The 23,316-nt window shown below is 46.5% G+C and overlaps 1 protein-coding gene across 2 annotated transcripts in view; it reads right to left on the bottom strand.

Moving 5' to 3' along the window:
* Positions 1 to 23,316, bottom strand: part of stxbp6 (syntaxin binding protein 6 (amisyn)) — a 102,353-nt gene that overhangs the window by 39,359 nt on the left and 39,678 nt on the right. The window lies entirely within an intron of this gene.

Genomic DNA, 23,316 nt, shown 5'->3' with positions numbered 1-23,316 from the left:
TAATTCCGAACGTCCTTCCTCCCCTCACATCCATGCCTCTCAATGCGCTTCCGCTTTCCTATATGTCTAGAAGTGCATAGTTTTGCCTTGATTCAAATAGTCTTAAAATTCGATGTATATTACATCTTTATCAGACTGAATTAAATGTTTTTTTTAAGATCCTTCTCCCCTCTTTACAATGCGCTTTCATTGTCCACAAGTGGAAAAAAAGTCTAGACGTTGAGCTAGCCCGCTGGACCTGTCAGTTTTACCGCTCCATAAAATCTCCCGAGCTGGTGTAATTCCTCCGGTCGGCTACTTACTGACTCATGTTAAGTTAGCTAGCAGACCATTTCCTAATAAGGTGTAAAATGGCTGAGTGACTTTGATTTGAACTACAAGGATGGGAGAGCCAATTGGTGACGTTAGCTAGCTATCAGTCAGACTCAAGCCAAGGGAAAGTTCTAGCAACTAGCATAGCCTAGCTTGTTAAGGCTAGCTAACGTTAGTTGCATTACTTCCACGTTATTGGAGGCTGCCTATTATGAAAATCAATTTAACATGACAAAACTATTATTTTTCGGTGATTGTGTGCCTTAACTTACCGTTGGGAATGATGCAGTCTCCGAGTAGACCCTCCGCGATGTGCACGGCACGCTTCTTGCTCACCAACATTATATGGCTCTTTCGTAGTGACGCAATATCGGCCTTATAAAGCCGATAGCCGATATGACGCCAAAACGTGAATATCGGCCGTAATTATCGGCCGAGCCGATTATTGGTCGATCTCTAATCACAAGGTCTTTCTTTATCCCCCCCCCCCCCCCCCCCCCGATGAAAATAAATAGTTTGGCATATCGTAGTCTTCAACCTTTACTCATCTCTCTCCTCCAGAATGAATGATGGATGGGCCCTTTCTTCCGAGACGCACTGTAAAAATCCTCCATCAGTCTTCCTTCCTCTCTCACCCTGGTATTATCCACTCCTAGACGCAATACTCCACTAACCCACCAAGGTCATGTTTACCAGCAACAAAGGATCCTGCTAAATATACCATTGTGTTGAAGGCTTAAGATGTACTCAAAGGAGCCGTACCGGGCCGGGGGGGCCGTTAAAAGAGCATTCTTAACAATAACATGTCAGATGCGTTCTCCTGGAGCTGCACTAAAGCCGACTAGAGTAGAATAGAAGTGCTCCTGCTCTCCCACTCCAGTATAGCTCTTAAATCAAACACACCTTCATCCCCATCAACAAAGTATAGTTGTTATTTGTGCCTTAAATGATGCAGCCTAAAAATGATAAATGATGAAGCCAAGTCTGAAACAGGAGGCGAGGCCAGCCATATGGTGACACACTAGTGCAATTTACTCAATCCGATGGGGTCTCCGGACCTCAACTACAGTTCTGGAGGTCGATAAAGTTTGGTATTTTAAATGCAGACAAACAACAATCCTTTGACTTGCTAGCTGTTAAAATGTTGAGTCATCGTAAAAAGCCAATGAAGCCTATCTCCACTTCCATGATTCCTCCAGCTCTCCCTCCCTCCCTTCTCCTCAGTAACATCTGGTGAAGTCCAGGCGCCTGCTCAGGATGGAGGGGTGGTGAGATGAATAATTCATGTTTCTCATTAGCGCAGGGCTCTGGTGACAGAGCGAGAGAGGGAATAGGCCACACCCCCACCGCCTCATAAACACCGGAGGTTCTACAGGTATATTGAACACATTGGTGAAGTGATGTATAAAACCGCGGAGCGGCCGAGAGACTCGTTGCTCTCCGTCAGGACCCCCCGGCTGACCTGCCTCGCAGAGTTTATGACCACTGTCACACCGGGCTGGGCTGATGAATGACGGCAAACCTGGCAACCCGTGGTTAGCTCCCCACTAAACGTAAAAACCTTGTAAATCCTCAAAGAAGGGGTGTAAAACCAGATTTGCTTCAGTCGACTTAACATTTCGTTTGCGTCCATTAATGTTATTATTTGACGTCAGTATTGGAACATCGTATTTCACGTTCGAGACGGACAGGTTTTTAGACTAATCAGAAGAAGGTTGAAGCACGCAGTAGGAGGAGTTTGGAGAGGAGGAGGGCGCTGGGGAGAGCGGGCGGGGGGTCACTGACACAAATGGCTGAAATATCGGCAAGGCACACACACGCAAACGCTGACAAACCCAAAACCAAATCAATACTCCTTTCACGTATCCAATCAGACCTGCCACTCACACGTCAGGTGTAACACTCCCTTATAGACCCTCCCTAGACCAGCCAGGTCTGTGTGAGCGATATCCCTTCACACACGCACACACACACACACACACACACACACACACACACACGGTTTGGCAATTGCACACAAACGAAACCACACAGACAAGAACTCATAGTAGAGTAGCAATCTCCTTTACTCCTCACTCCTCAACTCATAGTACAGCAGCATCTCCCTGCACCCTGTCCAACGTGGTCTCCATGTTACGCACCACGACTGAACGCAAATTCCTAGTACGTTGAAAAACTGCAAGGCAACAAACGGATTGTGATTCTGATTAACTCTACAGTAGGGATGTGCCGGGAGCCCACTATTTGTATTTGTATTTGACAGCTAATTATTCGTATTCGTATTCGGAAGTGGGCGGTGCTTAAACCGGAAGTCGGTTCAAAACGGTTCTCTCTACAGTAGGGGTGTGCCGGGAGCCCACTATGTGTATTTGTATTTGACAGCTAATTATTCGTATTTGTATTCGGAAGTGGGCGGTGCTTAAACCGGAAGTCGGTTCAAAACGGTTTAAACTGAGGGGAAATGTCATTTCTTTAGCCTAATATTAATTGGCATTGCAATTGCTGTGCTTTCAACGCATCAGAATGGCTGTTTATATATATTATTATTATTATCATTAATTATGAAGTATAATTCCTCATCATCATCATCCTGTATGTTTTTATTTTTTAAAAACTATGAAGTGTCAGAACCCCACTGCCACCCTTCTCTGGGGGACATTCTACATTTAGTTAGAAACTGAAAAACATTTTTCTTAATCAAAATATAAGTCCTCGTAGCAACTTTGCTAGAACAGCTAGCTCTATTTCTCCCGTGTCATAATATCTAATATATTATCTGCAACCATGTGACACAGGAAGCATGGTGTAGCGTACTAGTAATGGTTTTCACAAACCCAGCAATAAACATGTATTACTACTAGTATTACTACAAATATAATTTAAATTAATTATAAAATGAAATGTAGCCTAGGCTAATAAGCCGAGGAAAATGACTATAGGAATTGTAAGCCTACTCAAGTTGCAACAGTGCTTAAACCATGGGTAAGTTGGGTATTGTAGTGAAATTATTCTTATTATTTTAAAAAATCTGTTTAAATATTTTATTATTGTTATATCAGAGATAAGGACTTTGATTATAGCCTATCTTAGGCCTACACTAGACTACTCTGTTGTGATCACTGAACGGCATGGATCAAACATTTGATCAGTTGTGTTTCAGTTGTTAAAATATACTTTCATAATTATTTTATATTTCAAAATAGCCGGATATTATATAGGCTAGTGAGAGGCTGAGCATGCGTAGCTGAAATAGCTAGCGTTAGCTAGATATACTACACTGAGCTAACAGCTACCGGATCCTCTGCTCAAACAAACGCTACAGTTCACATAGGCTATTGCAGCAGGTAGGCTATGACAAGAAAACAAAATCCAAATAACTGTCTCAATAAACCAGTTAACTAGGGACAAAAGCCCTCGGTGCTGCTTACGTTCGTTGCCTGCCTACTATCTGGCTCCATCAGCGTGCTCCAAACTTTCTCTCCCTCTCTACGTTGTCTAGACGTCTAACCAGACAGCAGGTGCGAGATTGCAAGCGTGTGCGCCTCTGTCTCTCTCTCTCTCTCCCTGGTCGTGTCATGTCAACAAGCAGACAGAATGTGCGCGTATCGCTCGCTCATGCAGTATTTGACTGTTCTACCCCCTCCCGAATATTTTTTTACAATATTCGTACGAATTTACTATTCGGGAAAAAGCTGCTATTTGTGCTCATCCGAATACCGTATTCGGGCACACCCCTACTCTACAGACCTCTTCTGTCCTCCATCCTCTCCCAGCTCAGCCCAGTGCAGACTCAGACTCAGCAGATCAGATGAGTTACAGCCTAATGATTAGGAAGAGTCTGCCTGCAGGGTAGAGGCTCTGGGCCCTGGCCAGATAGAGGAGAGATAGCTAATATGTCCCCGATGGGCCTCCCTGAACCCACACACAGACGCGCACACGCACACACAGTACACACACACACACGCACACACGCACAGTACACGCACACACGCACAGTACACACACACACACCGTCCTTGAAAAGAGGTGGAAGGGCTACTCTGACAGGAAAACAGGAAAAAGAAAATTTAATTTCATACATCATTACAGTTTCCAGCCGTCCTTCCATGGAACAGACCTGCAGAGGATCATGGGATGGCATGAAGCAATCTTTCCTTCCTGCCTCGGACTGGATCAGAACCTCAGAACCTCGGCCAGCCTGAGAAGCTGGCTGTATCGTGCCGGAGACAGATAGACACGACACTAGCCTCAGTGGAGATATTAATCTCACCATGATCTAGGTTCTAGAAGAAGACACTATGGCTATCTTCAAATCCATGTGTTCAGCATCATACACATTCCATTGACCTCACCCCACCCCTTCCCACTTAATCCCCCTCCTACACACACGCACGCAAGCACGCACGCACACACAGTGCGTCCACCGACAAGCGCCCGGTGTGTCCCGCTGTTCCACAACAGTCCCAGATACTGTGCAGCACACCTCTGTATGGGCGCCGCCAGAGAAAGTCCTTTGTTCTCAGGGCGGCGTTACAATAATAGACTCCTTGTTTGAATCTGGACGACTCGGCCGGGGAGAAGAGACCAGAACAGGGCTATCTATTCAGGCCAGCTGCTCATAAAAACCTTCAAGACTTTGGTTCGAGATGTTTCCAGGGCCGCGCTTTGCGACGCCCGAGGACCGCGAGGGCCCTGCGATGGCGGGAGCCTCTCCATGGCAGCCCCAAGGGAGGCACGCGGTGGTGGGCGGCGGGGAGCATATGGTGTTGTTTTTGGGTCCTGGTGAGTTTCTCGCTATGCTCCGGTCCGCCCAACGGGACCGTCGTAGACACAGACAGAGAATCCAGCTGCTCCCTACAGCCACTTTCATTAAGAGAATTAACATGCCTGTCAGTCCGACATAGTGAGAGAAAGAGAGAGAAAGAGGGGGAGAGAAAGAGGGGGGGAGGGAGAGAGAGAGAGAGAGAGGCTAGGCTGGGCATGGCTCTGATAGGGAGTGTTATCTACAGTAAATAGGAGCAGAGATGGGCAGACAGGGTGTTATACAGTTGGCTGGTCTGGACAGTTTTAGAACGGAGAACTAGAGTGAGGAGAGGTGATTAGAGAACATATAGTTTAGGGCAGGAGACTATAAGCATCAATCATTCATTGAGAAGGGTGCCCAGAACAATAGAGAGAGATAATTGGATGATTGTGTCATTTGGAACTATGCTGTTGGCTAATCACTGCTCAGCTGATCAGGGCGGGGAATAAAACATGTCAAAAGTGATGCACACGGGGGTCGATTACACAGTCGAAGACCTGAGAAAAAGACTGACCTAATTCTAAAACATAGGGGTCGTCAGCAACAGTGTAGCCAATTGTGAAAGTTTGATACAGACTCCAGTTTCAGGTTTGCCCAGTGAACTATCCCTACAAGTGAACACTGGTGATCGAGGTCCATCATCTTTAGTCATTTTTATGCAAGCTTTTTCATATTTTTTATTTATGTCATAGTATTTTTTATTTTATTCACATTACTTTCTTCCCTTTTTACTGTATTTCATGGTGTTGTTGTTAGTGCTTCTTATTTCTCTTACAGTACAATGTTTTTTGTGTGTTGTTTTATTTTCTATGCGAAGCACTTAAACATTGTTTTGAAAAGTGCTATAGAAATACTGTATAATTATCAAAATGATCAATAGTAGTAGTATTATTAATATTAATGGTATAATAACAACAATGATGATGATGATAATAATAATAACAATAATAATAATAATAATAACAATAATCATAATAATAATAATTATTATTATTATTATTGGGGCTTATTATCATCATCACTCTGCAGTTGGGTGAGGACCCTGCAGCCCTGACAGGAGAGGAGGGCCACCCAGCAGGTTAAAACAGCATTAGTCAGCATCCCCATCACTCTGAGAGATGAATGGACATACAGTGGAGCTGACTGGTCAGATTACAGACATGTTCCATTGATTAAACAGGACGCAGGAGGTGTGAGTGAGTGAGTGGGGCCAAATGATGGGCAAATATATAGGGCCTGCCCTGGATATCTTACCCTGCAAGACTTCAACTAATCCCTCACAGAGACAGAGTTGAAATTAATGAATTGGAAGGTACAGTACAGTACAGAGATTTTCTGTTAGAATATTCTAGAAGAGATTCCACCACTAGGCCATAGTGACCTGTAAGTAGTGGACCAGGTTGGAGAATATCACACATCCCCAAGGACCACCCAGATCTTCTCTCCAGCTGTGACTATCCTCCCCTGACAAGGCCCTCCCACTGCCAGAGGTGGAGCATGTATAGAGTTACTCAGCCTTCACACACAGTGAACTAAAGCCAAACCCACATGGTCAACTAAAGGCCAACTCCACACAGTGACCTATCTCCACACTTGGTTTACGCTGCGCCAGCGCTGGAGAAAGGTCTGGCTGCACTCATTACCATTCGGAGAAAAGGGGGGGGAATAACGCTGCATTTCTTTAAACTAATCATAATCGTCTTTGGCAGAGCAAAAGTTGGTGTTGTTTCACATAGTCTGGATTGAATCTGATTGGGCCATAAACTAATGACAAGGCGTATTCCCAAAACATACATCTGTTGAGTCAGACTACATTGCAGCTAATGACCTGTTTGTGGTAACCACTGTGTTGAACATTAGCGTAGGGCTAATCAATCAGAGACCACTACACCCCCCCATCTGGCCTCAGGGTCATCTGGTTAGTAAGGAGGTCCCTGGGGGGACATGTGAGGAGAAATAGACCAGCACAGGGAAGCCTAATTGGGCCGTCACCAGGCCCGATTTGGTAGTGAGGCATCGGCGTGGGCTGACTGACTGAGGCCGGTGTTATTGTTGTCGACGTCGTTACCAGCAGATAAAAGCCCCTCCCACGCTCCTCATCGATCAGCGGGGCCAGATGAACCGATATTACAGAGAGGAAGGCTAATGAAGACAGCTCGGTCCACTGGGGCGGCCAACAGATAAGGCAGGAATATCTCTGTTTACCTCCAAGGTCTTTTACTGGGATAAGATATACTTACTTGGTATCAGGTCCAGGCAAAACCCAGACCCATAGCGATTAGTCATTCCTTAAAATCCTAGATACTGATGAAGCGATTTAAAATAATAAATTACAAACCAGTTTTCCATGTACTTTGCTGTCCACCGAATGGTCAAAGAATGTGAATCGTGTGGTCTACGATACTTTCTTTACTAATGTAATTTAATGATATGCATACAAACTGTGTATTTTGGATTAAGGCATTGGGGATCATTGCTCGCACCAGGTTTTTTTTTATTCTTGGTTTGTGCCCGGCTAACATAACCAGACAGCGGTATTGTAATGCACACCATGCTTATGCAAATTACCATTGATTGCTCTCTGCTGGAGTACATTATTCAAATGACGTGTGAGCAGAGGTCAGGTGAAAGACTGCCTCAACATGGAGCTTGTTCATTTCGCCCGGCCCAGTGGATTCAGCTGAGCGTGTTTCAGTGACAGGTCGTTGGCTGAGGACCCGTTTAGGAAGCGCAGGACTGATGTTGATGTCGATGAGAGGCCTGGCTTCCTGATAAGAAGAGCACTTAAAAAGTCTTCTCAAGTGGAGGCTTAATTGATTCAGCCCTTGCTTTTGAGGCAGAGGATAGAGGAAGAACCTGTAGAAAAATAGCTCAGAACCAACAAAGTTCCTCCCAGGACCAGCACATTTTTAAAATGCAAAGTGACTTACAAGATGTAGTCTTATAATGTAGCAAGTATGGCTGTGCAATAGAATCCATACAGCAATACATCACAATATTTTTTTCTGTGATACTGTATTTATTTATTTATTTATGATTACCGTGGTACAGTATTGATACAGTAAAAAATAAACAAACCTGTTTTTTTTTTCACAAGGATATAATTCAGTCATAAATACATTATTCATGGTTTAAATGGATTTAAAATATCCTTCCATGTCCTCCGCCCTCAGGATCACTTCCAGGGAGCGGGGGATGGAGTTCTATTTTCAGCTGTATTTTAACATTTTCAGTAAATTATGTTGTGCATCGCAATGTATCGCATTGCATCGTATCATATTGCAATATATCGTGATGCATATCGTATTGTGACCCATGTATCGTGATTCATATCATATCGTGACCGATGTATTGTGATTCATATCGTATCTTGAGGTCCTTGCCAATACCCAGCCCTAGTAGTAAGCAGTGTTGAAAAGAGCATTGGAGGACCTTTGGAGTACTTCGCCACCCTGCCCTTGGCAAAGTCCTGAGCAGTACTTCCTGTAATCCACTCAGCATCCATCTTCCTCAACGTTCATCCCATCCAGGCTTCAGCCATTTATAACAGCCAACCGGGCTGGCACCGGGAGGAGGAGGAGGAGGAGGGGAGACGAGGCACGGATGAGACAGGCCGTGATGGAGGAGGAAGAGTGATCCTTCGGGATGCACAGTGTGCCCCGCTTACTAAGAAAACAGGGGGAGCGCTCTCGTGAAGGAATGAGAGATATGGAAGCTCGCCTCCATCTTTAACACTCATCGCCACTGTCAGGGGTCGTGGATCAGGACGGATGAGGTCAGACAGAACTCTCTAGATCAGAGGACTCGGCCAGGCGGGCGGGGGGGTGGGCCTCCCTCTCAGATCAGGAGACGCGCAGAAATTAATGTGCAGCATTCAACTCAACCCGGGGTGTGTAGTTTCCCGAAGAATATCTATGAATTGCTATACAAAGTGTTTTCTGAATGAACAAAGAGGAAGTACTGTAGCCTGGCTGCATGAGACATAAACACCGCCAGCTTCCAAGTTGGCTAAATCTCTTAACTAGGCCAAGGCTACAAGTGCTGCTACATGGTGATAAAAAAGCCATGACGCAAGTAATGGTGTGATTAACGGTGGTAGAATGGTAGCTTTCTGACCATTTCAAATCATCCAGGAAAATACATTCTGAAAGCCCAGCGATCGCAAACAAATGGGATTATATTTCATTGTTCCTCCGTCCGCACATCATATTTCTTCTGCCTGTACCCAGTCTGGCTGGTTCGCTTCCAGGGCGCGGAGGAAAGAGCGTCCTGTATGGCAAAAGAACAGCTTATTTCATTGTTTGATGCTGCCACAGGGATTTATCTTCTGGGAAGCAATTGTGTTCCCCAAGAATTAGTCCAGCCTCTGATATATTGCTGCAGAAGCTCGTCGCCTCATAGTTGAAATACTGCTCCTGGAGGAACTGCAGAGCTACTAAGGAGAGACCACAGCAGGAGCTCCCAGTCAGGCCTGGAGAGACCACACTGCGGGAGCTCTACAGTCAGGCCTGAGAGAGACAGTCAGGCATGAGAGACCAGACCACACTGCAGGAGCTCCACAGTCACGCCAGAGAGAGAGACCAGACCGCAGGAGCTCCAGAGTCAGGTCTAAGAGAGACCAGACCACATGGCAGGTGCTCCACAGTCAGGCCTGAGAGAGACAGTCACGCCATAGAGAGAGACCAGACCACATGGCAGGAGCTCCACAGTCAGGCCTGAGAGAGACAGTCAGGCCAGAGAGAGACCAGACCACACTGCAGGAGCTCCACAGTCACGCCTGAGAGCTGCAACTAAAGAGAGACAAGCAGCAGCAGCAGCAACGTGACCGGGGCGCCTGTGGGAGGACAGATGCATCATGGGAGTGTATGGGAGTCATCTCTCATTAACTGGTGGTCAGCTACTAACCACATTCTCTACATAGTGATGAATGATGAGGGCAGAGAGGCCACCGTCACGTAAACACGCCATGACAGTACGCAGATGACCACAACGGACGCCGTCGCCATATATATATATGTATGTACACACACTCACACAGGTCACATTCTCTACATACTGGAGGACAAATCATGGAGAGAAGGGTTAGTCAATGGCAGCCATGTTCCTTTCTACTGCCTCAGTCTTCTTTCCATACACACGCACACGCGCGCGCACACACACACACACACACACACACACACACACACACACACACACACACACACACACGCACACACGCACACACGCACACACGCACACACGCACACACTGTAAAAATACTTATGCAGCTCTCTGGCTTAAGTGTTTGTAATTAGCTTTATCCATTCAATCTCTGATGCAGATCATAGCTAAGGCCAACTTCTGTTTCTGATTAAAAAGTTGCTTGTAAAAGAATTGGACTAGGCTCCCCACTCAAACAGAGAACAGCTGCAGGCCGTGCGGGCCTCTCACGTGAGAAGCTGCTTATGAGAAAAGGGTAAAGATTCATGTTAGAGACCAACTATCTGAAAATATGCTGAATAAGACCTTTAACTGGAAAACTTAAAGAACAGGAACAAAAATGACAAAAATCTGACACCCAACTCTCAATACACTGAAATGTTCGGTCAGCTGAAAACAGACTGTCTAACATTGCTCGGTTAAATGTTTTGCTTGGGCGATAAATTCCAACGAAAGCCAGACCGGGCTTCCATCTGTGTCCTTATAGTTCAGTCTGGCTGGGGCTTATCCTCGTCATTTCTCTCTGCAATGAGGACACTTCAGTGTGAACTAGGCTTGTCACGGTTGTTACTGGTGTTACTGGTGTTACTGGGTGTTACGGCACACACACCGTGAACTCACAGAGTCATTACTTTAACACCGCCACACCGTTGTGATCCGCACCCACCATAGTTTTACCTATTTAGTTAATTTTCGCAAATGTGCGACCAGACCAAGGCAAGAGGCTACACTTGGTCCTGTGCCTCCCTACAACCAGAACCTGCCCCTGCCATATAGTTTTTCAACACACTAGGAATTTCCTTCGGGCATGGTGCATATTCCCAGTAGACTATGTAGGAAAATGGCAATAAAACAAACCCTGACTACAAAGAAGCACAGGACCGAGCAACGTTCATCCTACCCCACTCTGATCACGCACCCGTAAATGGTAAATGGACTGCACTTATATAGCGCTTTTCCACCTTAGCGGCACTCAAAGCGCTTTACAATGGCCTCTCATTCACCCATTCACACACACATTCATACACCAATGGTGGTAGCTGCCATGCAAGGCACTAACCTGCTCATTGGGAGCAATTTGGGGTTTGGTGTCTTGCTCAAGGACACTTTGACATGTGGACAGACGGAGCTGGGATTCAAACCACTGACCCTTCGATCATTGAACGACCCGCTCTACCAACTGAGCTACAGCCGCCCCCCTCCGTAGGCAAGCCGCAGAGACATACAACACCAAATTCAAATTGGCTACACGACAGGGCTGTTCAACGTAAGGCAAAGGACTAAAGATTAAAGTAAGCGCTCTCTTATTTATTGAAGGCTAGATGGTGTTACCGGTAATACCGGTGTTGGGTTTAGGCTATCAGTCGGTGAGAAAAAATCCACACCATGACATCCCATCTGAACCCCCTTTTACATTGAAGCTGAACATCTATTTCTCATAGGAAATCTCCTCACGAAGGATGTATCCGGACATCTGCCAAGAACTACCTCCAACTTCTCTACGAGCGGCCATTTTATCTGATGACCTTAACTATGAGTAATGTGATGCAATGCTGTTTTCTTTACCGAACAGGCTTGAGACTCTACAATTAACAGACCCTGGGCATCAAGATCTGTCTGGTTCGGTCGGGACGAGACCGCTGCACGAACGCACGCACACATGCACACATGCGACCAGCACGAGTCCGTTCCCGTCCCTCTGTGCTCTGAATGTCCCTCCCAGCTGCAAGAAATTCTGTCCCAGCTGCCAGATTTAACACCAGTACACTGACCAGGCCCGGTCCATGACAGCCGTCCACTCGTCCCCTGTCCCCATTTAAACACAAACACACCAACGGGGATCCATCACCCCCCCCCCCCCTCTGTCTCTGTGTCTCCATCTGTCTACTCTCGGAGGGGATTAGACATTGAGTGTTAAGTTAGGGAAGTGGAGAGTTGTCTGGACCCTTGCCCAGTTCCTAACGTAAGCACTTTTGGTTGACCACCAAAAAAAGCTTTTTGGCTGCTGTAGATTTATCCTAGACAGCAACTTTCAATGAGACCACTAATCCTTTACTGCCCAACTTCCCATTTGAATGTACTGTTGAAAACTAGTGACATGAACCGTGAGGGTTGGACTTCTTTACAACTCTTCCTCCAGCAACATAATGTTGTTCGAAGAGAGTTACCCTGACATGCTGACTAACCACAAAGAAATGTGTGTTCTCAGTATTCAGTATACTCAGTATGTACTGTGCTTTACTGTATTATTGGAACATCCATCTAGTCTTAACTCTCAACTAACAATCGCTACTACAGGCCCCCTATGGTGAAGAGCTGCTATAATTGCACACACAACTTCACTGGACTAAAAATGTGCTCGAAACGCTGAACCTCTCCAGATATTATGTTTGAGGCTGTAGATAAATTCACTATCTTAAGGCCGATAGAGTTAACTTCAAAAGCACTGGCTCAGCAAAGCCTGGCACTTAAAAATCAATAGGGCTTTAAAATGATATAAGAATCATCTGCCTGGGCTGGCACGTCAGATATGGCTGTGAATTCATTATAACTGATGACATCAATCCTTCGACGACTTGTTAGGACACCCGCTGGGATGATGTTCTAGAACCCTCGCTGGGATGACGCTGTTCTAGAACCCTCGCTGGGATGATGCCGTTCTAGAACCCTCGCTGGGATGCTGTTCCCACCGCCCTCTGCTCCTCCTAAATCAATCTGCTGGTCTCTGGGACAGAGTGGGCGAGTGACAATAACCAGCCTACATACAGTAACGGCTACGGTACAAGACGCCAAATGAAAATGGTGGACTCTTGATGTGCGTGTGCTATGAGGCTCCTTTCTCAGCAGCATAATTACAACGATCTGTTCTCTTCTGAGTGGAGAATGACTCACTCAACACATCTTCGGGCTGTTCGCTTCAGGAAGACGAAAGACGAGTATTCCAGGGAATAGGTGAGAGGCGACTTGAAAATCTCCTATTGATGTGTTAATGTTTGTTTTTCTCCTAGTCTTCGGCTTTGTTGGCAGGTTAATCATGTACTGCTGTCACAGTGTGTGTGTGTGTGTGTGTGTGTGTGTGTGTGTGTGTGTGTGTATCTATATGTTCTCTCTTCACAGACATCCTTGGCCTGTATCCTGTATGCTGGTTGAGCCTCCGGTCCACGTGACTGTTAACATTATTCACGGGCTTCCTTACAGCCGATAACAATGCAATGCAATAAATACGCTGCATTCAGCGGAAGCTTCTCCCTTTCACAATAATCCCCCATGAATGTGCCGGGAGAGACGGAGCGCTAGCCGTGCCAGGAGATGGATGTGCGCAGAGTGTGAGCACACGGAGACTTGAGTGATGGCAGACCCCTTCTCTTGACGGGCGTGGGGGTAATAACCTGCTACTCGTGTGTGTGTGTGTGTGTGTGTGTGTGTGTATATGCATGTATGTGTGTGTGTGTGTGTATATGCATGCATGTGTGTGTGTGTGTGTGTGTGTATGCATGCGTGTGTGTGTGTGGGTGTGTGTGTGTGTGCAGGTGCACGTATGGGAGGCTGTGCATGCGGTGCCTTGGTACGAACGCAATTAATCAGGAATCTCTCCGAGCAACCACCTGAGTTTGGGGCGGGGCTCTGCGGCGGACGGGACGCGCGCGGTGACCCGGGACGGGCGCGGCCGGCGACCCGCCGGAGATGAGGGATGAGACGCGGCGGCCGACGGGAGGTCTCGGAGAAAGTGCGGCGGTAACAGTTTGTAATCTGATTCATGACACGGGAGGAAGGCAAATCAGACGCACGGCCACATCCGGGCCCGTGAGGCGAGGCAGAGGAGGGTCATGAATCGCAGATGAGGGAACGGATGGATCAGCACTTCTACTCTGATTCTTTATTTATGGGAGGAGGAGGAGGAGGAGGTGGAGGAGGTGGGGGGAAACTCGGAATGCTAAAGGTTTGCTGTGGAGATGCAGACGCTTGCATCTGCTATGCTTTAGGTGGGAGGGCAGGATAAATATTTGTTTTGGAGAAAGTAGAGCGCTGGTTAGCACAGGCTGTTCTGAAAAAAACAAAAGCTGATCAATATCGCTCTGGCAACGCCACAATAACTTACGTCCAGTCAATGAGCCCATACATCCTCCTGAGGAATAGCTTTGGCTTGACAATATCCCTGTAAGCAAGCTTCTGTTGAAAGAGAGATATTGCCGTTTTGTTTCTCCATTTTCACTCAATGAGGAAATTGAGAAATTCCCTGCAGGCAAGAAATTCCCTGCGGGCAAACATTAACCTTTGGCTCCAATGCCAACAGACGCAGCGGGAGATTCACGTCAAAGGCCTGGAGTGTAAAAGCCAGTGACGCTGGGGTGAACTGACATCGTGCCGGTCGCGAGCAGTCACCGAATGGAAGTGTGCCGTGAACAAGCTTCATTCATACTCAAGGTCTGCAATGTTTTCTCTTCAGTCCACAGATACTGGATCTGGAGACAGACACAGAGAGGAACGTGGCCTGATTTGGTTCGAAAGCGACTCTCTCCACTCTGGCCGGCCTAGTGAACCATCAACACCACATCATCGTGGTCAGACGGGAGCGGAGACCTCCAGGACCGTAACGGAAGGGTATTCGCCTTATTCACCTCAGCTCACCTATTTTGACTATTTTGGTTCTTGAAGTGGTGTTTTTACAGCGAACTTTTAACGTTGAAGTCAACGGGCACTTCCGCATCCGCACCCCAGACTGACCAATATGGCTGCCAGGTGAATAAGGCGAATTGTGCGTTTCCAGGGAAGGAAGCCCGTGAGAACGGAGCCTGTGACCCCCTAAAAGTGGACAGGACCAGAAGTGACGCATCTTGAGTTTCCTCGAGCGGTTATTTGAAAAATAATGTTAGTTACCTGCCACTACAACTATATGAGGACCCTGTATGTACATTTCCATGAATATTGACATCATTTTAGGGTTAGTTGATCGTTTAAAGTGACACAAGTCATGTTGGACATTCTACTATACGTCTCTTGATGTTCGATGTAATTAACGGTCCAAAAAACAAAAAAACAAGCCACCAGGGTCAGGAAGCCAGTAACCAAGTAGCTAGCCAACACTGAACGGATTACCACCATGTTTCACCAAAATATTTAGATATGTTCTGGATAAAAGGATAGAGGTGTCGGCTGGTAGGCTGCCCAGCTTTAGACGGGGGTCGTGTTCTTAGCTTTGTCGCTTCATCAAAAGTCTGGTTGTTTAAAATAACGACATTCCGTGACCATTTTGCGAGCTTTTTTTGCCGTTGTTGCTGCATTTTTTTTTTTACTTGTCACCGATATGAATAAACATACAACAATAAACATTGGACGCTTGTAATAAATTTGAATGAAAAACTAAAGTCTATAGAGTTGAAAATCTCGTCCAAATGGGGTGGGTTATATGCTATCAACCAGAGATCTTTCTGCGGAGATGTCTCTGTGTACAGTAGTATGACAGACTCCTCATTGCGAGTATTTGTCAGAGGATCTCGCTCAGATGTAACTTGGCCTGGAGCTCCAGTCAGCCATGCATTTTGCTGACAGGAGCCACAGAAGAACATTGGCTCTGGGGGGAGAGGAGACGGGAGGGGATGTACATAAAAAGAGTGACAGAGAAGAGAGAGAGAGAGAGAGAGAGGGAGGGAGGGAGGGAGGGAGGGAGGGAGGGGAGGGGCACCCAACTAGTGACTAATTCATGATGGCACCTCTCACCTCTCTTCCTATAGCTCCTATTTTAGAGGAATGGTGAGAGAGATGAAGAGATAATGAGGAGAGAAAGAGGATGGAGAGGGAGAGAGAGAGGGAGAGCTGGGATGGAGAAATAAAGAGAGGAAGCAAGAGAGAAAGAGGGAGAGGGATACAAAGAGATATGGAGTGAGAGAGGGAGGGATAGAAAGAGATATGGAGTGAGAGAGGGAGGGATATGAAGAGATGGAGAGAGAGAAAGAGAGATAGAGAGAGGGGGGGGTATGAAGAGACAGACCTTGCTGGTGAATTGATCAGGTCCTCCAGCCCAGCTACAGTAAAGCACATGTTTTATTTATGGAGCAGCGGGGGTTCTGGGACAGCTCTCTGGCCGGCGGGGGGCTGTAGATCAAGGCTGGTTACACACACCCTGATGCCACCACTGCCACGGGGGAAAGATGGAGGAGGTGAGGAATTTCTCCCAACTCATGACACTTTATCTCTGTAGCACGTGCGTTGCGTCTTCAACGAGTGGACCTTGTGGCTGGTGACTACTAGGACCACAGGATAGTCTGTGGGATGCCTTGCCCTTCTAAGTCATTTTGTTCTCGTTTAACTTTTAAATGTTTAAAACCATGACCAGACTGTTAACCGCCTCAAGTGAATTAGCTTATCACTAGACAAATACGCATTTAGAGGTAGCTAACTAGCTAGTTTAGCTACAGTAGCTTGCTAGCTAGCCAATGCTACATTGGTCATACCTGTAAAACTTCCAATATCACATCATACAGACTGGATGTATGTCTGTACTGTACATTCCTTATTCTATTCTGTACATGCTGTACATATGGAGGTATATAGTCCTGTTCCTCCTCTCTTTTATTCTTACTACTCTGCATCTAGTGCTTTGCTTTTCTCTTCCAACCTTGCTGTTACTTCCATTGCTGAAACATCACATTCCCTCCTAGGGAGATCAATAAAGTATCTATATAATAATTGCCTGTGTGTGTATTTATTTGAACAGTGTAGCACACCCAGACATGCTTTTATATTTTTTGTAGATATATTAATTTAAAAAGACTGATATTCATTCCAGTTTCAGATGGTGAGTTGAAGTGGATGTGAAGGAGGCCTGCCTGTTTTCACAGAAGGAATGATGCTGTATTTGTGGATGTGTGGCTCTGTAGATGACACATACTGTGAAGTGATGGCGGCCTAAAAGTGATTCATTAATTTTAAGCTACCATTAATGCTCGTGTCAGTTTCGCTGATACGCGGAAATAGGTTTTTATTTCTATTAAAATGATAAATACATTTTAAAAACGACGGTGGGGGCAGTGGGAAAGTAATGTATACAGGCGTATGCCCGGACACCCCGTAACACAGCTAACACCAATAGCCGTGGCAGCCCTAGTTCAGATAAGTAATGGCTCAATGCAAGGAATGCTAGGAAGTCATACTAGGACATGGCTCTATGCAAAGGAATTAAGATGTGTGTGTGCTTACTCGGGAACATGCCTGTGAAGGGACACACTTATTGGATTGGATTTGCTGCCAGGCTTGGGCCACCCCTTTGTTTAGAGCTGTTTTTCAGGCTTTCCATGGCAGATACTTACATAGCCTGGCTTACCAGATAAGCCTAAAATATAGGGAACTTCATGCTCACTTCCATTAGGGTTGAACATGAGGAATGACTTAAGATTCCAGATCTCATAGAAAGAGAGTTCCTACCCCCAAAGCCGATCAGGTCCACATCCCATTAAGTCATAATATAGTATAGCTATTTTACTTGCCCTTAAACAATTACTTCTGCAATCTCCAGCACATTTAAGTCTGGAACAGTATCACCTACAGAACAGCTGCCTATTGTAGGCTGACCAGCTGGTCAGTCCGTTTTTTATGTGAAAGCACATTCCTGCACTCCTGTATTGAATGGAAAAAACACTGCTGCTTTTCCACATAACAGATTCAGACACACCCTTTTTCCCAGTAAAGACCAAAGACCCTGGAGATCTCCCTTCCTCCATCTCTCCCTCCCTCTCTCTCTCTCCGGGATTTCCTCTCATCCTCCCTGTCTCTGAAAGCACTGTCCGGCGTGATACTGTATAGAGTTATTGGTGAAATCTTATTCCAACCGATGGCCTCTTGGTCTCCCATGGCGGGGTTTGACGAGCAGAGGAGCAGAGGAGGAAGATGTTCTTGTCTTCATGGCCACCTGGGGACTTTGAGGTCATAATGTAAAGAAACTCCTGAGGTGCGCTGGAACCATACATCACAGGGTTCACGACAGGGGTATGGAAGACAGGCTTCCACCGGCCGCGCAGAGCGCTTTCTGTGAATTACACACTGCCAATATGAGTTCCAGCTAGTCGTGAACGGACCCTGACAACAACAGTCTGAGACGTGGAAGAACTCCACATGAAATGAACACACTCCGATATCTGGCAAGCCGCGCCGTAAATCTCCCAGCCGCTCTTCTACCAAACATTTCTCAGAGCCCATTTTAACACGGCCGAATGAAAGTGTGACTGGAAGTCAATTGGAATTAGTAAATAAAGCAGGTTATTAACTGTTGGGTTGTGAAGCCCTTCAGTTTGACAAGAACAGAGCGTCAGCCAATTGCATGCATGGCTGCCTTTTACAAGACAGGCACTCTGGAGTCTCTCCCTGGAACCTTCGTTTTTCATCCCGCATTAGCTTCCAACTCCTCTGGCAATATCTCTCCTCTATCTATCATCCGTTGCACACGACGACGCAGATGAGAGGCCGGAGGTGGGGCGCTCGGGCCGTTGCCACCAAACAATAGGTAGAAACGCCAGGATGATGACGGTCTCGGCCGCACGCGGGGGCTGCGGGGGATTCTGCTATGAGTCTCTGCGGTGCGATGTTCAAGCGAGGCCTCTTTTGTAGGAGGCATGATGCGAAGATGAGTGAAGGCCTGTTTTCTAACTGTAGGCTACTTAATTCCCCTTCACCTTGATCCGATGTCCTCATCTCCTCGCCCGGGTCCCCTGACACCAGCTCCCCACACATGTACGCCACATGCGACTGAGCATCCATGACATCATCACGAACAGTCGCATTAAAAACAACAACATCTGAGCAGTGAGGCTGTAGTCAGGCTGTCTGCGTCGCAGCAGGGGCAGAACGATGCGTCTTCTCCTGGCTGTCAGAGAGGAGTCTGGTCTCACTCTGTGTGTGCGTGTGTGGTGTGTGGGGGCCCTAGGACCCCACGGTGGGAGTGGGTTGGGCCTCAGTCCCACTAAGCACATTAAGAGTGCAGCCCTCAGCTCCCACAGAGCGGATATAGGAGGATATGAGGGCTTGCGAAGGCTCTGTTTACTCGTCTCATGGATACAGACTCACACCCATGACTCTGGTCTAAACATACGGATCTAGTGATTGATTGATTGATTGATTGATTGATTGATTGGTTGGTTGGTTTATTGATTGATTGATTGATTTATTGATTATACTTTATTGTCCCCGTAGGGAAACTTGTCTTGGGCACAGCACCCCATTGCTTTATAAGCATTTGACAAACAACATGTTACACAGGACACAACAGAACAACAAAAACAGGAACAGACCATTGAGAACAACAATTTCACCACTCAGATTGCACATTGCCCTGTTGCACATTGCCAAATTGCCCTAGAATTAAACAGTAAAGTGCAAGTGCTAAGGTGTTGATGTGTCCACTCATACTCTATTTACTTGAGTTTATCAGTTTAATAGAGGCTGGGACAAATGACAGCTTCAGGCGATTATATTTACATTTAGCGCAGCCTTCTTCCTGCGGGAATGGTTTCGTACTCAGAAGAGAGGGGATGTCGCCCTCGCCCTCACTCTGACGTTCCCCGTGCCTCGGTGCGTACGCTTGGCTCTTCTACATACCTGTCCATCATGCCTCATCACTGCACCTCATCCCCATTCTGCAATCACCTCCACCTCCTACAAGCACCTGGGCTGCATTCTGAATCGCATACTTCCATACTATATAGTATGCCAAAAAAGGATGTAGTATGTCCCAATACATAGTATGCCACAGTATGGCAAAAATATCAGGTTGTCCTACTACATCCGGTCATATTTTGCAGTATGCAGGCCAGCAAACTTCTGGCTATTCTGACCCACAATCTATTGCACAGTGGAAATGACGTCACATGTGCAAGTCACTACAGCTGTGGATGAATGTCGCTTTATGGACTGCGACGGATGTGGGCAAATTTCAAGGAGCAAAGTTAGGACAAAATGGTATGTCCCAATTGTATGCATACTGCATGCAAATTACGAAGTTCCTAGGGGCAGTTGTAGGACCTACTGGTAGTAAAAAGTAGAAGTATGTGATTCGGAACGCAGCCCTGGTCTGCATTTCCATCATCGGCAGATCTTACCATATCATCTCCGTGGTAATGTAGAGCCAATTTATCCTACGCTCGCTGTTTGTGTGTAGAGCTTTTTATCTTGTGATGTTTTCCCCACCTCTTATCCTGTTTTATTCCCCTCCTCGTCTCTCCAGACCTGCTGCACCCCTCCCTCCCATCACCGCACTTCTCATTCTGTCTTGTTTTCCTTGCTCTGTTTTTGTCATTAAACCGTCCGCTGAGGCTTTTACAATCGTCTCATCTCTCCCGAGTTGGCAGTTGACTTCTGGCCAAACGAGCCCTAACATTCACGTTAGTTAGTCAGCGGTCTCAACACAACAATAATTCACACAATTACCTTTTAGCCATTCAAGTTTCTATCCATTAATTAGCAAGTAAATCTGAGAAGAAAAAGAAATGAGTCATTTCCTGACTTGGTTCAGGCGTACAGACAGAGCTCCAGCATGCTCCCTAGTCTCAGCCCGTCAGGGGGATAGGGGGGCTGACTCCCACAAGTCGCCCTGCCAGGAAGTCAATATCGGGAGTTGAAAAACATACTGTTCACCACTGCTCCCTAAAAACGCTGGAGCAGGTCACACTTTAAATCCAATGCTCAAAGTCTTCCTATGTAAAGCTCTGCTTTAATTAAAGGCAGCCTAGTGTTACTAATACTCAGAATTGATTGGTTAATTTTCCTCATTGCCAGTTAAGAGTATGCTACAGTATGCCTGTTTCTCTGCTTCTACTTATTCCAAAAGCAAACAGGAATTTACTCTCTTTAAAGGCCTCCCTAGGGGAAAAAAAGACAAATTATATTCATTATTTTGTGATGGTATCGTATCGTGAACATTGTATCGTGAACCTTGTATCGTGAATTGTGCGTGTATCGAGAGTTCAGATTTAGATCATTATTTGTCACATACAAACATACTGTGTACGGTCACAGTGAAATGTTTCTGCCGAGTCCCAGAGCTGTGCAAGTCGTGCGGTCACACATGGCCTCGCGTGAGGCCCAGCTTGCGCGAGGCTCAGCTTGCGTGAGGCCCAGCTTGTGTGAGGCCCAGCTTGCGTGAGGCTCAGCTTGCGTGAGGCCCAGCTTGCGTGAGGCCCAGCTTGCGTGAGGCTCAGCTTGCGTGAGGCCCAGCTTGCGTGAGGCTCAGCTTGCGTGAGGCTCAGCTTGTGTGAGGCCCAGCTTGTGTGAGGCTCAGCTTGCGTGAGGCTCAGCTTGTGTGAGGCCCAGCTTGTGTGAGGCTCAGCTTGTGTGAGGCCCAGCTTGTGTGAGGCTCAGCTTGTATAAGGCCCAGCTTGTGTGAGGCCCAGCTTGTGTGAGGCTCAGCTTGTGTGAGGCCCAGCTTGTGTGAGGCCCAGCTTGCGTGAGGCCCAGCTTGCGAGAGGCCCTATGCGACCGCGCGACTCGCACAGCCCTGGCGACAACCCTGGGAGCTGGCAGAAACACTGTGAAACAGACTAGTCAATCTGTGAGAAAGGGGTACAAACCTGATAAAAATGCAACATGAATGTTTTTTGTATTTAGCTTATGAAACCTTCCCACCTAACATACCTAAAAGGTATTGTCCAATAAACACACACCAGAGTTCTCAACTTAAAAAATCCAACGAGCACCAAATCGATTATGATGCAGCCTGTGCCGAGCTCACCCAAAGTTGTTATATGGAGCACTGGGCCCGCGGCCGAGAAGAACGTTAAAAAAAGAAGCAGTTATTAGACCTAGGACACGATGACAAGTGCGTAATTTGTGTCTGGTGTTTGCTGAAAGACAATGGCAACAGAGAGAGAGAGCAGGTGAGAGAGATGCAGAGAGAGAGAGAGAGAGAGAGAGAGAGAGAGAGAGATGCAGAGAGAGAGATGCCGAGAGAGAGAGAGAGAGAGATGCAGAGAGAGAGAGGGAGAGAGATGCAGAGAGAGAGATGCAGAGAGAGAGAGAGAGAGAGAGAGAGAGAGAGATGCAGAGCGAAGTAATGTGCCACGTTCATAAAACAATTGAGATAGAGAATAAAGTGAATTTCATTGAGTTGCAGTCCTTTTTCTTTGTTCTGGTGTCATGAAAGTTGATTTTTTATGTATGTTTTTGTCTGCCATGTATCTTAATCATCCAAATAGTTAACTCCTTCCTTTCCCATCTCTTATAAATCTAAAAGGCCGCTCTTCTCTTCGTCTTCTTCAGGGTAGAGTGTTGAATTGGTCTATATCCCTGCCACATTAAAGAATATTTATAGTTAATTCAGAGTGCCTCAGTGCCCCCCAGTACTTCGACTGCTTTTCATCAAAGACTTCCTTTTTTAGAGTCAACTGGGTCTTTTTTTTGCCTTCTCAAAGATCATTTTATGTTGCAATTTTTTCCAGTTTTGTGCCCTTTTCTCCCAGATTGACTAGACTACAGCGTGGCTTCCCCCTCTCCCTCCCTCATTCCTCCCCACTGGTCTTGCTCAACATCTCAAACATGAAATGCCCCTGAGTCCTAAAATGAAATATGTGGATCAATTCAACGAAGCATAGAAGGTCACATGAAAAAAGAAAAATCTAACATTATTCAGGTTTGTTTATTTTTGAAGCAATGCGCCGGTACGATGCTACGTGCCCGAGTTTCATTGCTCATTTATTGATGGAGGAAGTACAATGTCAGCTGCTGCAAGAGACCGCAGCCGCATTCGTAAACATGTGTGGTAATGATCAAAGGAAAATAAATAAAAAGAAGGAAGGATTTAACAAGACTCCGGGGATAAATTTGTTACACTTCCAGAAATGCTTTAGCGTTAGGCCTAGAAGTGTCCCTGCCCGAGCAGGTGCAAGCTAGCGGGAGTGAATGCTAATGTGGCGGACCCCACCCTGACCGGCGGCCACGGCACGGAGCCCACCACAGCCGGCCCCCTGGGGCTGCAGGACCGCCACATGGACTCTGAGAATGACGCTGATGAAGTTCAA

This window comes from Borostomias antarcticus (assembly GCF_949987555.1).
Source record: "Borostomias antarcticus genome assembly, chromosome: 16".
Classification (NCBI taxonomy): domain Eukaryota; kingdom Metazoa; phylum Chordata; class Actinopteri; order Stomiiformes; family Stomiidae; genus Borostomias; species Borostomias antarcticus.
Note: the sequence above shows the minus strand (reverse complement) of the source record. Positions and strands in the feature narration are given on the sequence as shown.